We start from the raw sequence: 12,630 nt of genomic DNA, 5'->3' as shown, positions 1-12,630 counted from the left end.
TTTAAAAGCTTTCAAAAGTGCATTTTTCATCTGGCATTTTTTGTCCTGAATAATTTCTTTTCCCTTCAGTGATATCTGGTGGATCCCATGCATTTCACGAAAAATGGGGTGTTTGCTACGTAATCATTCACGCGGACTTCATGTCGTACCCACGTTATGACTTGCGCTTTCATGCACACTTGAAACTGAAACCCGAGTGCTCCAATTCGGATGGAGAATATCAGATCCTTATGAAATGTTTTTCTTTTTAATTTATTTTAATTTTATTATTGTTTATTTTATTTTACTTCTAACACTTTTTTGACTTAGGGGGTACGGGTACTTTTGTTCTGAGTTCAGGGCCAAGTTGAATTCACTCGATGATGTGGGAAAGTACTGATTGTTTTGATTTACGTCTGTTTCTTTTTGGGTTTTTTTTAACGCTAAAACTGTTTACAAAAAGTTTTTGTTTTTCAATGATATCACTGATTGAATATGAATTTTTTGAGTGCTTGAAAATTTTTGTAAAGTGCTTGAAAAGTTTTTAAAAAGTGCTTATTTTCGATTCAAAGATTTGGCTACGCACCCTGTCGATATTAAAATAAGTTTTACATAAGCTATAGATACAGGTCCTTTGATGGAAAAAAATAATAATTCACTACTTTCTAAAAAAATCAATTCCTTTTTTTTTTTTTTTTGCTGCAAGCCTTAAATTTTAAAAGTCGAATGTGAAAATGGAATGTCCCCTAGCACCAGGAATCGAAATTAAATAGTTTCAAGGACAACTATTTCAAAAAATTTTGCGTTTCCGTCCTACTCAAAGTTGTTTGAAAAAGTATTTTTTATATATCGATTCCAAAGTTTATTCTTCATATATTTTAGGGTATACTTTCGGAGTATTTTGATCGAGTTTATTTTTACACCCTTATTTGCTTAAAATTATTAAATAATTTGCTTAAAATAAAATATTCAAGTTACCTGATTTAATGCATTTTTAGTATAATAGTAAACGGGGCTTCCATCGCATATCCTTAACCTTGATACCGCTATCATTAAATAAATGGAATAAGCTTAGATAAATAATAAAATTAATTGTTTTCCCGTTTTAATTTTCAAGGAAATATGTTTCGATCAAATAGATTTCATTCTGGAAATAGCGAAATTATTGAGTAGGTCCCTTGGAGCAATATCATTCTTATCCTCTTTTGACGAAATATAGGAAAAATTGGCTTTCACAATTTCTGAAAAAAGTAAGTTAGCCTTCTTGCCACGTTTTTTTTATTTTAATTTATTTTTATTTTTAATCAAAATAAGATCGGAAATTGCGTATTTTCTATTGCATTTTTTTTAAAAAAAATCAGATGGTTCCAAAATTGGCTCGGCTTCGGAATCTTCTTACAAATTTCAATTTTTATTATTTCCTGCTTAATGCAATGAGGCATTTCTCCTGATAACGAATTATACGACAATAATATCTTGGGAATCGTGCTAAAGAAAAAAATTAAACAAAATAGTTTAGCATATTATCCGGAAAAAAATTTACATGTAATCATAAAGAAAGAGTAAAAGATATAATGAAATAATTATTGAATCACGCGTGGTCAGATAATTAAAAATTTAATTTCACAACTAAGATGTTAGGACGACATTTAAGTTACTGAGATATTTTAAGACGCTTAAAAATTTTGGCTACGTAACCTACAGCTTTTTATGTTCGGTATCTTTAGACTCTTTGTAGTGACTTCTAAAGCATCAACGCTATTTTAGATAATCTATGTTGAAGTCACAAGAAACAAAACAAAAAAAAAGACTATCAATGATTTATATTCCTTTTTCGAAAAAAATAGTATGCTTAGCAAATAATCAGCTGTTTTGCATTAAATAATTGTAAACAGTGGAATGATTTTAATTTCTTAACAAGGTTTTATTCTTAGCTAACAGACAATAATTCTTTTAAAAAAAACTTGACTATAATTTAAAGAGGAACTTTACTTTAAAGAAAACCTAAATTAAAGTACTAAAAAATTGATTAGTATATTAATGAAGAAATAATAAACATAGTAGGGTAAAGAATAGGATTTTTAAAAATGCTAAAATTTGATTAAATAGTTGGTAAAATAGTTTTGCGAAACACTTCCGGACAGGTGATTAAAAAATTACTTCTAACATTAAGACGATATATAAGATGTTGAGAAATTTGCGATGATGTGAGGTATGCTTAAATAGGTTTACTACGTATTTTTACTAATATTTATAAAAAATTTATTCAAGAAATTGATAAATATTTTATTCCAAATCTATTCATACGTATGTATACTACTGAAATTGTATCAGTTATTGAGAAGAAAAAACTAAAAACTAAAAAATAATCACATTAAATAAGCACAATCTGGTGTATAATCATATTCTATCAGAAGCATGCCTGTATAAAACTCGACATTCGTTGAATAAAATGTTTTTTATTCAATAAGATGTTTTATTCAAATTTCTTTACTAAATTGCAAATAGAATTTTAGACTATTAAAAAAGAAACATCGTATTTTATAGTTTAAAAAAAATAAAAATAATAAGATTTGCAAACGATTATTAGCGAAAAAAATATGAATGAAATTTTCGCTACGCGCACAAAGTTAAGTTCCTCGTAAGTTTATCACATTTTAATATTTATCGCCCCACTTAATCATTTCTTCATTGTCGCCAAATTATTTTTTTTTAAATAATTAATTTTAATTTTTCTCATCTTCTAATAAATAAAAACAGTTGAAACTTTCGATTTTTCAATTGAAAAATAAGTTGATTAAAATGGTATAAAAAAATTCATACCTTATAATTCAACTTTTGTTCATCCTCACTTTAATTAAATAATAAAAAATAATAAATAATTATTAAAAATTATTTTTTTCATGAAATTATCTTTGGGTAAATGAGTTTTATGAGTGGGTGCAATTTTTTTTTGAATTGCCTCATTAGTTTTTAAAATATGACTGAAAACGCAAAAAGCGAAATTAACATTAAGGGGCCCGAACTTTGAATCGCTCTCTTGACCAAACTATGGGGACCACATTTCCCAGATTGCGGCTACCCCTTATATTTTGAAGATGAAAAATCCAAATATGTGAAAAAATTTTTTTGTTTATTCAGAGAAAGTACATTTTTGCATCTGATTTCGTAGCTTAATTAATAGTTAGCACTAGTTAATTAGCATAATTGATGTCACCCCCAGGAACCATTAAGATTGACACTTAGTTCGTGAAAATCCGATCATTAGAACGAAAGTTATTCAGGGTGATATCTTTTTTTTTTGCGGACTGTACAAGGTGATTGTGTAAATTTAATACTATAATCAAGCATTATTTCAATGCAAACCTGATTTTATTTGACTAGGTTGGATAAAACCAAGTACTAACATAGTTCCAAAAAAAAATGTATATATAAAAAAAAGACAAACCTTTATTTGCACAGGCCATCCAATTTACTTCATGTGATTCAGTAACTTCCTTACCAATTAGGTATGTAAATACTCTGACCTATAAATTAGTAGAAAAATTAAGCAAGATTGCTTCCATTTAATAAAATTATAAAAAAACATTATATTTAAATGATAACTGCTGTCTTACAATGACAAGAAAACTTACAGGTAAATTTGGGTAATTGTAACGCCTAAATATGTCTTCAAATGTATTAGGAGCTCCATCGGTAATTATCATAATTGTTTGATTACATTGAGTACCCAATCCAGATCGATTGTACTGCAACAATAAAGTAAAATTTATTTTTAGTTTTGATTGAAAACAATTGAAAAACAAAAATATTTTGATGATGATAAAATATCCGTTCCTGTTAACAATACCAAAGTTGATGCAAAAATTCATTAAAAAAAAATAGTGCATTCCTGGAGTCAAATTTTTTGTAATGAAAAGCAAATTAGATATCATGATACATGTGAAGTTGCTAGCAATTATTCAATAATCATAAAATTCGCACAAAACAAATTCAGAGCCATAATACCATTATTTACAACATCCAAATCCACTCTGTTAATGCAAGGCCGCTAATGATTAATATCTAATCTTACTATGGCCTCTCACATTATACGTACAAAACAATAAACATATTTTTCTTTTCCACAGGAAAACAGTCCAAACACTCAGTAAATACACTACTCTTGACAACATGAACATATAAATTTAGTTAAATTTCTAAATATGGTTGCTCCTATTCTTTTGTTGTCAAGGCGACTATAAGAAGTTTTTTAGTGTTGAAATTTAATATATTATGTAACATACATGATTAGATTTCTTAGTAGTGCCTTATGGATCACTGGAGTTGAGGTGTTACAGTGGATTAAATTTAGGTAAAGAGAAAGCTTGTAAACAGACGGTTACAATTAAGTTGTTTTGGTAGAACAGATCCTTAACACAAGGAAACATTTGGAGAAAGTAAACAGGTTTCGCTAACTTATTAAATTTTCTATATTATTTGATTGCAGATTTCACAGCTTTGGGGAAAAACATGTTAAATATTTTGAAAACACTCAAATTTCTGTAATTATGTGGTTTGTAAAAAAACAAAATATAGAATATTATTTTCTAAATGATTAAATTATATCATTAAAAAAAGATGTCTAATAAACAGATTCTTGATATTTTTGTATATTTCAAAACCAATTCTTCCAAATTCCACAAACTACCATTTTTCCTAATAGCATAGTCATTTCATATGAAACAATAGTAGGCAATATACTAAAACAACTTCGGAATTGATTTTTTAAAACACCATCTAGGCATTTTAGTCAGCTTCGAATAAAATCTTCTCTCAACTGTAAAATTTTCCAAGTATAGTAAAAATAAATTTTTTTCAAAACTTTTTTTGAAATTCAAAATTTAAAATAGATAAAAGATTGATCTCTATACTCACATATTCACAAGATTTTTTTTAGTCAAATTCAAAAACATTTAGTTATTGTGGAATGAGTCTTAAGTTTATTCTTTAAAAAAAAAAAAAAAAAACTTTTAATGTTTAAAAAATCTAAATATACAACACATTTTAGTTTTTAAGCTCAAATATGTATATAAGTTCAAAAACAAAGTTTAGAGTGAAAATGTCAGAACAAAATATCGATGAATAAAATATATTTAAAACTTGGAATATATTTGAAAACTATAATTGTTAGATTGAGGTTTTCATAACAATTCCAAGAAACTTAAGCATTGCACTTCATAAATGACTTATTATTATTATTTTTAAATTAGATGACTAAAATTTGTCTTATATTTATGACTAGGAGGCTTCGCCCCCTGCTCGCTCGCGCTCGCCAACCCCCGGAACTGCTTTTGTAGTTCATTTCGGATTGCTTCGCAATCCAATGCTCGCTCATTGGATACGTTCTTAACGTCTAGCTTTTGCATACTTTTTTTAATACTGAAGTTTCGAAAACTTTTCACTGTAGAAAATTCTAAACCTGTACATTTCAATATTATTTTAAAAATCCTAGCAGTTCACATATTTTTCTTAATCACACTATTCTAAATTTCAGTTGTTGAGAAAAGTAACTGTTGTAAGTTTTGTTTCAAAGTCATTCCCACCAGAGGGCTAAAGCCATGTGTTGTAAAACAATATGAAATAGTAGTCTGCCACTGAACGCCGGATGTAAAGCATCGGCTTTGATGAAGATAATTTTGTATTTTTAATTCTCTGAAGGGCGCCACCCTATTAATATAGAATTTGTGAAATAAATGTAGATATTTTTGATTGTTGATGAAGCCCATCATTTTGTGTTTTCATCAGTGTTCAGAAGCAGAACAACTATAAGTTTTTTATTTTATCACAAAAATATAAAATGTATAAAAAACAAAGAAAAGAATAAGAAAATGAGTATAGTCATAGAAAAAGTTAAAATTATAATATAGTATTTGTCAGTAAAAATAAAACTTTTGTTTAAGTCATTTCTAACAATTCAAATTTCTCCGAGGCAATTCTAAAGTATAAATTAAGGTAGTATTGTTAAGTTGAAACACAATATTTTTAGTTTTGATGTCAGCAATACAATTCAATTTTTCACAATTCAAATTTTTCTGAGGCAACTCTTAACCTCTAAATATTACTTTTTTATGTATACATTTCTAAACGTCAGTATTCAACCACAAAACAACTTTTAAGTCCTCAAATTTAGCATGAAGTTGTAAAATGTAATGAAAGAGGGCCATAGCAATAATGAAAGTAGAAGTAAAGTTAGTATTGCAAAATTAAAACAATATTTTTAATCAATGAGCCAAGTTCTTCAAGAAGCAGTTGTAGAAGTAGGTTGTTTATTTAAAACTTTTTATAGAATTTCTTTAAAAACACAATTGTTAATTTGGGCATTTGGCGATACAACACTTATATAATTGAAGGATTTGTTACGTCAAGCGCTCAGGTATCATAATTTTGATCTAGTTGCGCTTCTATGTCATTTTGATTTATGTTGCTAAGTTAACTTTCAAAAAATTCTATGCCTGGCAACAGCATTTTTATTTTTTAACTGGTTTATTTTTATTTCTTTTAGAATTCGTTATTTTTTTAGCGAAATGTTTTTTAACCTAACAGAATTCTTTGCCGACTGATATATGAAGAAAATAAAGTAAATATTTAAGTGTTGTGAAAAGAACCTTATTTAGTTGTACAAAGTACTTCAGCCAAAATTTGGGAGCCACGTAAGAGAATTATATATATTAGATCAGAAACACATCATTAAAAGGCAGAATGCTTTGGTGTTTTCAAAACGTAAACAAAACAAAGCAAACGTTGCCACCGGCGGAAAAGAAATACAGCCAAAATTTGGGAGCCACGTAAGAGAATTATATATAATAGATTATATAAGTAATATTTTTAGAGATAAATTTTTTTTTTGTTGATAAATTTAAAACCACAGGGACAACTTTTTATCACCCTGTAAATTTGAGAATAAAGTTTCTCATGATACACTATTCTGCATGGCATTAATTTCACGATTTCTAGCAGTGAGAAACTAGTTTGGTAGGAATTAAACTATGTCTTATGTTGATTGGAGTTTAGAATTGACAGTTAAAAGGGATAGATGAAATTTTAGTCATATATATTTGTGAACAGAGAATGTTAGGCTGTTAGGTTAAAACAAGGAGAATTAAATGGACAAAAAAGATAAAACAGAGAGTGAAATAATACTATTGAGGCTAAAAGATACACTAATTTTTAAAATATCAATTTTCATAAATTTCCATCAAACTTTTTAGAGGTTTTTGTAAAAGTAATATGAGTTACAGATTTATTGTTCTGATCAGAAGAAAACACACAGAAAATATGCTAAAAATTTTAGGAAAAATATCACTTATTATATCACAGTATTATAAAATTGAAATATTTTATCACTTATTCATTATAGAATTGATAGATTCACAACCATTGAAAACAGATATTTCATGTTTATATCTGTTTTCAGAGGGAAAAAAAATTACAAATCAATCACTGCACAAAATATTAGTTTCAATGATAATTTCAGCAAGCAAATGATAATATTATTTAATTTTAAAACATATGAAACTTACTTTTTAGAGAGCTTCAAAGGCTGTTATCAAGCTCAATGTAAAATTTGCTATATTTGCTGTCTCCATTTTTTTCATATGCTTCATAAATTCCTAAAAAGTATGATATTTAAAATAATGGTATGTATCACAAAAAATAAATACATAAATATTGTTTAACTTCATGACATAACATGCATTAAGAGAAAACCAATTTGAAAGAAAAATTTAAGACTAAATTTTTGTTCTTCAAAAAAGTGACACATGGCTTATTGTAATGAATTTAATTTAAAAAAATTCTTCTTCATAACATTCTTAAATGAAGAAATTGAACAGTTGAGCACTCAAATGATCAAGAATTTCAAAGCAATCACAATCCCAAAAAATATTCAACTAAGATTGAGATGTGAATTCTAGTTTAGTTGAGAAGTCCCAGCCATCCAATTAATTAACAGCAAATTACTACTATCTTATCTTACACAGACAGCTAAGACTATCTTCATAGACAGGATAGTTTTAGTTAAAATAGGATAATTTATAAATATAAGGTAACAATATGCTAAATTATACAACTGATTGAATTGTACAATAGAAAATATGTTAAATAGAGAAAAAAAGTAGAGAATATAGAGGTGTTTTAGTTAGAAATGCTCTCTGAATATTTGGTTTGAAATTTTGATTTTAAATTCACATATCAAACACCGCATTTTATTTATTTAATTGTGTATAAAGATTTGAAATAAGTTAAATCAGATAAATGAATAAGCTGTGGAATAAAAATTACATTATACATTGAATTTTAATGAAAGATAGATCCAAATATCTTTCATGAAACAGAAATTTATAAGAACTTCTGCTAAAGCAAAAAACGTTTTTTTGACGTGCTAAAAAATTGACTAATGAAATGATAAATACATAAAATGTGAACAGTTAAAAAACATACAAACAGTTTCAAAACATTATTCATTAAAAAAAAGACAGATTTATAATTGAAATGTACAAATAAATTTCATGTAAACAATTTAACTCTCATACTCGTACATTTTCTTCATTTGCTTGGACCAAAGCATTTTCAAAGCAAGGAACAACAGGAGTGACTTCCTCCGAAAACTAGGGATGAACATAGTTATCATTCATTATAATCAAAACTTTAGGAACAATTCTTATTTTTCTTAATTTTCTAGTTTGCATAATGAAAATAATTTAAACAATACAGATAAATTTATGAACCGATAGCAATAACAGAAAATAGTAGACAAGTTTAAAATTGACAACATAAGTAACAAGCACTTATTTTTTAAAGCATAATAGACATTTATGATAATAGAATAAATGTTTCAAATATCGCAGAAAATGATAAAAATAAATTTAGACAAATGAGCAAAAACTTATAAAGCATTTTTGGAATCTTTATATATTTTTAGTCACAGTAATTATTCTAGATGATCCATTACTTATCATTAGTACATTTTTGGATTAAAAGTTATTAACAAAGATTAAATGAAATCTAGAAATAAACTTTTTAATAATTCTAATTAATATACAAAGTTGTCTTACACCAAGAATAGTGACAAAATCATCTTCTGTTAATGTTAAAAGAATATCAGTCACAGCATTCCTTGCTATTTCTTTTCTAATTCCTGTCATAGATCCACTACTATCAACAAGTATAACTATGTCTTTTGCTGAGACTGCAGCTTTTACATACCTGAAAATACAAAGTAAATATATCAGAAAACAGAGGATACAGTTAACTTGAATATATATATATATATACATAAGAGACAAATAAAAGAAAAGAGAAAGTTTGAAAGAAAAATTAAGATTTTATTAACTGTGCATAAGCTGCAAGTACATAGAACCCATAATGTAAGTTAAAAACACAAAGAGAACAAGGAAACAAACAAAAAAAGGGAGAATTTTAAGGAAAAAAAGAAAAAACTATTGTAAATTAAAAAAAGTAAAAATTATTGAAAATTAAAAAAGTAAATTTAAATTTAACAATAAAAATATATAATCTAGTAATAAGCTCAAACAATTATAGCTGCAAACCTAGTGCTTTCTAATATTACATTAATATAACAAAAACAAAATATATCAATACAATAGCATAAAAAAAGGCAGTGTGAGAGGCTGATTCACAAACAAAATTTATATATATACACACATTTATATAAATGCACAAAATATGTTTAATTAACACTATCTTACTTATTTAAAGAACTTTTAAATAGCGAAAAGCAATAAAGAGATCTGCGTGAAGGTAAAGAAACTTAATCTTTAAAACAAAGACAGATAACATACGTTAAATGTGAATCAAACTGATATTAAGTCAGTTGCAAACTAAAACTGAAAAATTTAAGTTGGCACTCCCTGTAAGCTACATTTGCATGTGTGTTGCATTTGAGGAATTGCTAATGCATTTGAGGAAAACTTCCCAAATTTTACACATTTTGATCTGCAATCTAAATAGTTATACTTGAAATATTAGGTTTCTTCCAATTATACATATATATATCAGTTTCATAAAAAAAATAGAAAATTGTGGTCGACGAATACCTTATTACAAGCTACAGTTTTGTAAACCTTTTCATTTTTTTCACGAACTAATGCATTTCTCTCATAGTTAGTTGCAATAGGGTAATTTCACGATATACAAATATCAGATTTGAGGATTTTAAAACCATACAGCTCAGTTTAGAAAAAAAAGCAGTTTGAGTAATTTTTGTTAAATCAATTCTTAGTATCATTTATATTTACTCCAATCTATAGTATCTTTCATAAGTTTAAAAAAAAAAAAAAAACCAGACGTTACGATATGTAAAAACTGTAAAAGCCATGTTTTAATTCTTTTTTTTTTTTTTAAAAATTACATTTCTAAAGGTTGGTAAATATTAGTAGAACTGCTTGATTTTATTAAACTAGGTGAAAGTTTTATACATCTGAAGACTGCAAAGATATAAAGGATGGTATTGCCCTATATTAATATTCATATATAGTGCTATACTAATATGCTTCATGGAAGGAATGATGACTATGTCCCATCCATGAAGCATAATACTAAAGGTTGAAACATGGGAAATGTAAAATAACTTATAATGATGCTATGAGAATAATTAAATAAAGTAACACCATTATTAAGTGACATTATTTAATTTTTGTCACCACTTATTAAAATTAAGACCCCTGGGAATCCTGTAAAAATACATATTTAGATTTCTCATCAAAATTTTAAATCTCACCAAGAGCGAGTTCGGCAATCATAAATGTCTGGCTTTTCCCTGCCTTCTTTCACCCAAGTAGTGGCTGTAAAAATGAAGAAAAAATTTTGAAACTGAAGATAGCTTAAAAATAGTAACAATAATTAATTGCCTAACAAAATGGAAACATTTATGATTTTTTAAATTTTTTATATTGCAGAGATTGGATCTGAAATAAAGATAAATTGAAACAGTATTACTCAAAAACTAGTTAACTAATATAAAGCACTTATTAATTACATTTGAGTATTATTAATTTAAAATAATTTGTATAAAAGAAACACACAAAAATTAGATAATTTAAAAAACATGAAGTGACATTATTAGATATAAGTTATCAGAGACTAATATGGTCAATTTTACTAGTTTACTATTTCCATTTCTAAACTAGGAATACATCAATTATAACTATAGTTAAATGCTTCTGCACTTAAAAAAAAGTATCCAACAAAATAATTTGTCACGGTCTTCTGAATTGATGACAGTTGCAGTTTCAGCATTTATTTAATCAACAATAGCTAATTGCAGCTATTTTTTTAATGCAAAATCAATATAATATGATAGTAGTAAAATATTTAGGGACAATTTTAGGGGAAATTTACTTTTTAATCACATACACACACACATGAAAAAAAAAATTAATACCAATAAGAGAAGGGAATTGTTTTGCTTTACACACAATACTTATTGTAAAGTCTAAGTTTATTGCTAGGTTTTAAATCATATTTTCAGAAACCTAACTGGCTAAAAGTTAACATTACATATTTTTTCCCCCAACAAGAATAAGTCTTATTTATTAAAAAAATGACCATAAATTTTTCCTTACCAGGAAATGTGCATAAAAAACCAGTATTACTCCCAAAATATTGCCAATTAAGGAATGGATCAACGGCAAGATTATTTCGAAATGCAGGAGTGAGATATTCTGACCATTTATGGAGTTGAGAACCTTGGGATCTAAATATGAAAATAGCAATGTAACAAAAATATCCACTAAAAAAAAAATAGTTCTAACTACTATGAATAAAATAGATAAATAAAAAATTCCAAAAGAAGGAGCTTTTGAGAAGCTTTAAAAATAGTTAAAACATTCTTCAAAAATCAAATAAATTGAAAAATACACAGCTTAAAAAAAAGAGATGATTTTGTTTAATAAAATAAAAATTACAAACTAATCAAGAAGTAACATTTTATTATGCCTAATATTTATGGCTATTCAAGTCCAACCATTTGAAGATAACTAAGTGAAAGTGGAAATTTGCAGATTATAACAAAAGAAATAATAAAGTATTTTTTTACATTTACAATTTATTATAGAGTCATAGGACAAAACAGTTTCCTAAGTTAATCAGGTTTTAATAAAAACTTGGTTATAATTTTTTATTCCTTAGGTAGTAAATTAGTAGAAAAAGATTTTGTGAAAATTTAATTAGGGCATAAAGAAAATAAGGCAGAAATATACAGCCCGTTGTACCTAAGAAGACAGATGAAAGTTAAATCATGGTATGAATAAATAATTTTAAAGGAAGTTTAAAAGTTTTTTATTTTTTAATTCATAAATACCAATAAAGTACCACTTTAATTGGAGGTAGAAGTTTTCAAGTAAGTTTAATTATTAACGAATTATGACAAAAGTAATCTCTCTACCACCATTTGAAGATTATTGAAAGTTAAATTATAGTAGAGTACAGGTAGCTTAGTTTAAAAGATTTTAAATTCAAAAGTACCAGTAACATACCATTACAATTGGTAGCAAAATTTTTTGAGTAAGTTCAATTAGTAAATAAATACAATATGACAACAGTCTTTACTATAACAAGAATAAGCTAATTGAAAGTCAAAAGACGTTTAAT

General features: G+C 26.5%; 1 pseudogene across 1 annotated transcript in view; it reads right to left on the bottom strand.

Moving 5' to 3' along the window:
• The window catches only part of LOC147817019 (voltage-dependent calcium channel subunit alpha-2/delta-3-like), a 44,094-nt pseudogene that overhangs the window by 26,691 nt on the left and 4,773 nt on the right, over positions 1-12,630 (bottom strand). Inside the window, exons 4-11 of the transcript XR_015431432.1 lie at positions 11,604-11,734; positions 10,760-10,823; positions 9,075-9,225; positions 8,553-8,627; positions 7,542-7,631; positions 3,615-3,728; positions 3,428-3,506; positions 592-611 (exon numbers count right to left, since the gene is read on the bottom strand). The product of XR_015431432.1 is annotated as a voltage-dependent calcium channel subunit alpha-2/delta-3-like (transcript). The remainder of the gene's footprint in view (positions 1-591; positions 612-3,427; positions 3,507-3,614; positions 3,729-7,541; positions 7,632-8,552; positions 8,628-9,074; positions 9,226-10,759; positions 10,824-11,603; positions 11,735-12,630) is intronic.

The sequence above is a fragment of the Parasteatoda tepidariorum genome, chromosome 1 (genome assembly GCF_982258835.1).
Source record: "Parasteatoda tepidariorum strain Cologne lab strain chromosome 1, Ptep-v5.0, whole genome shotgun sequence".
Classification (NCBI taxonomy): Eukaryota; Metazoa; Arthropoda; class Arachnida; order Araneae; family Theridiidae; genus Parasteatoda; species Parasteatoda tepidariorum.
Note: the sequence above shows the minus strand (reverse complement) of the source record. Positions and strands in the feature narration are given on the sequence as shown.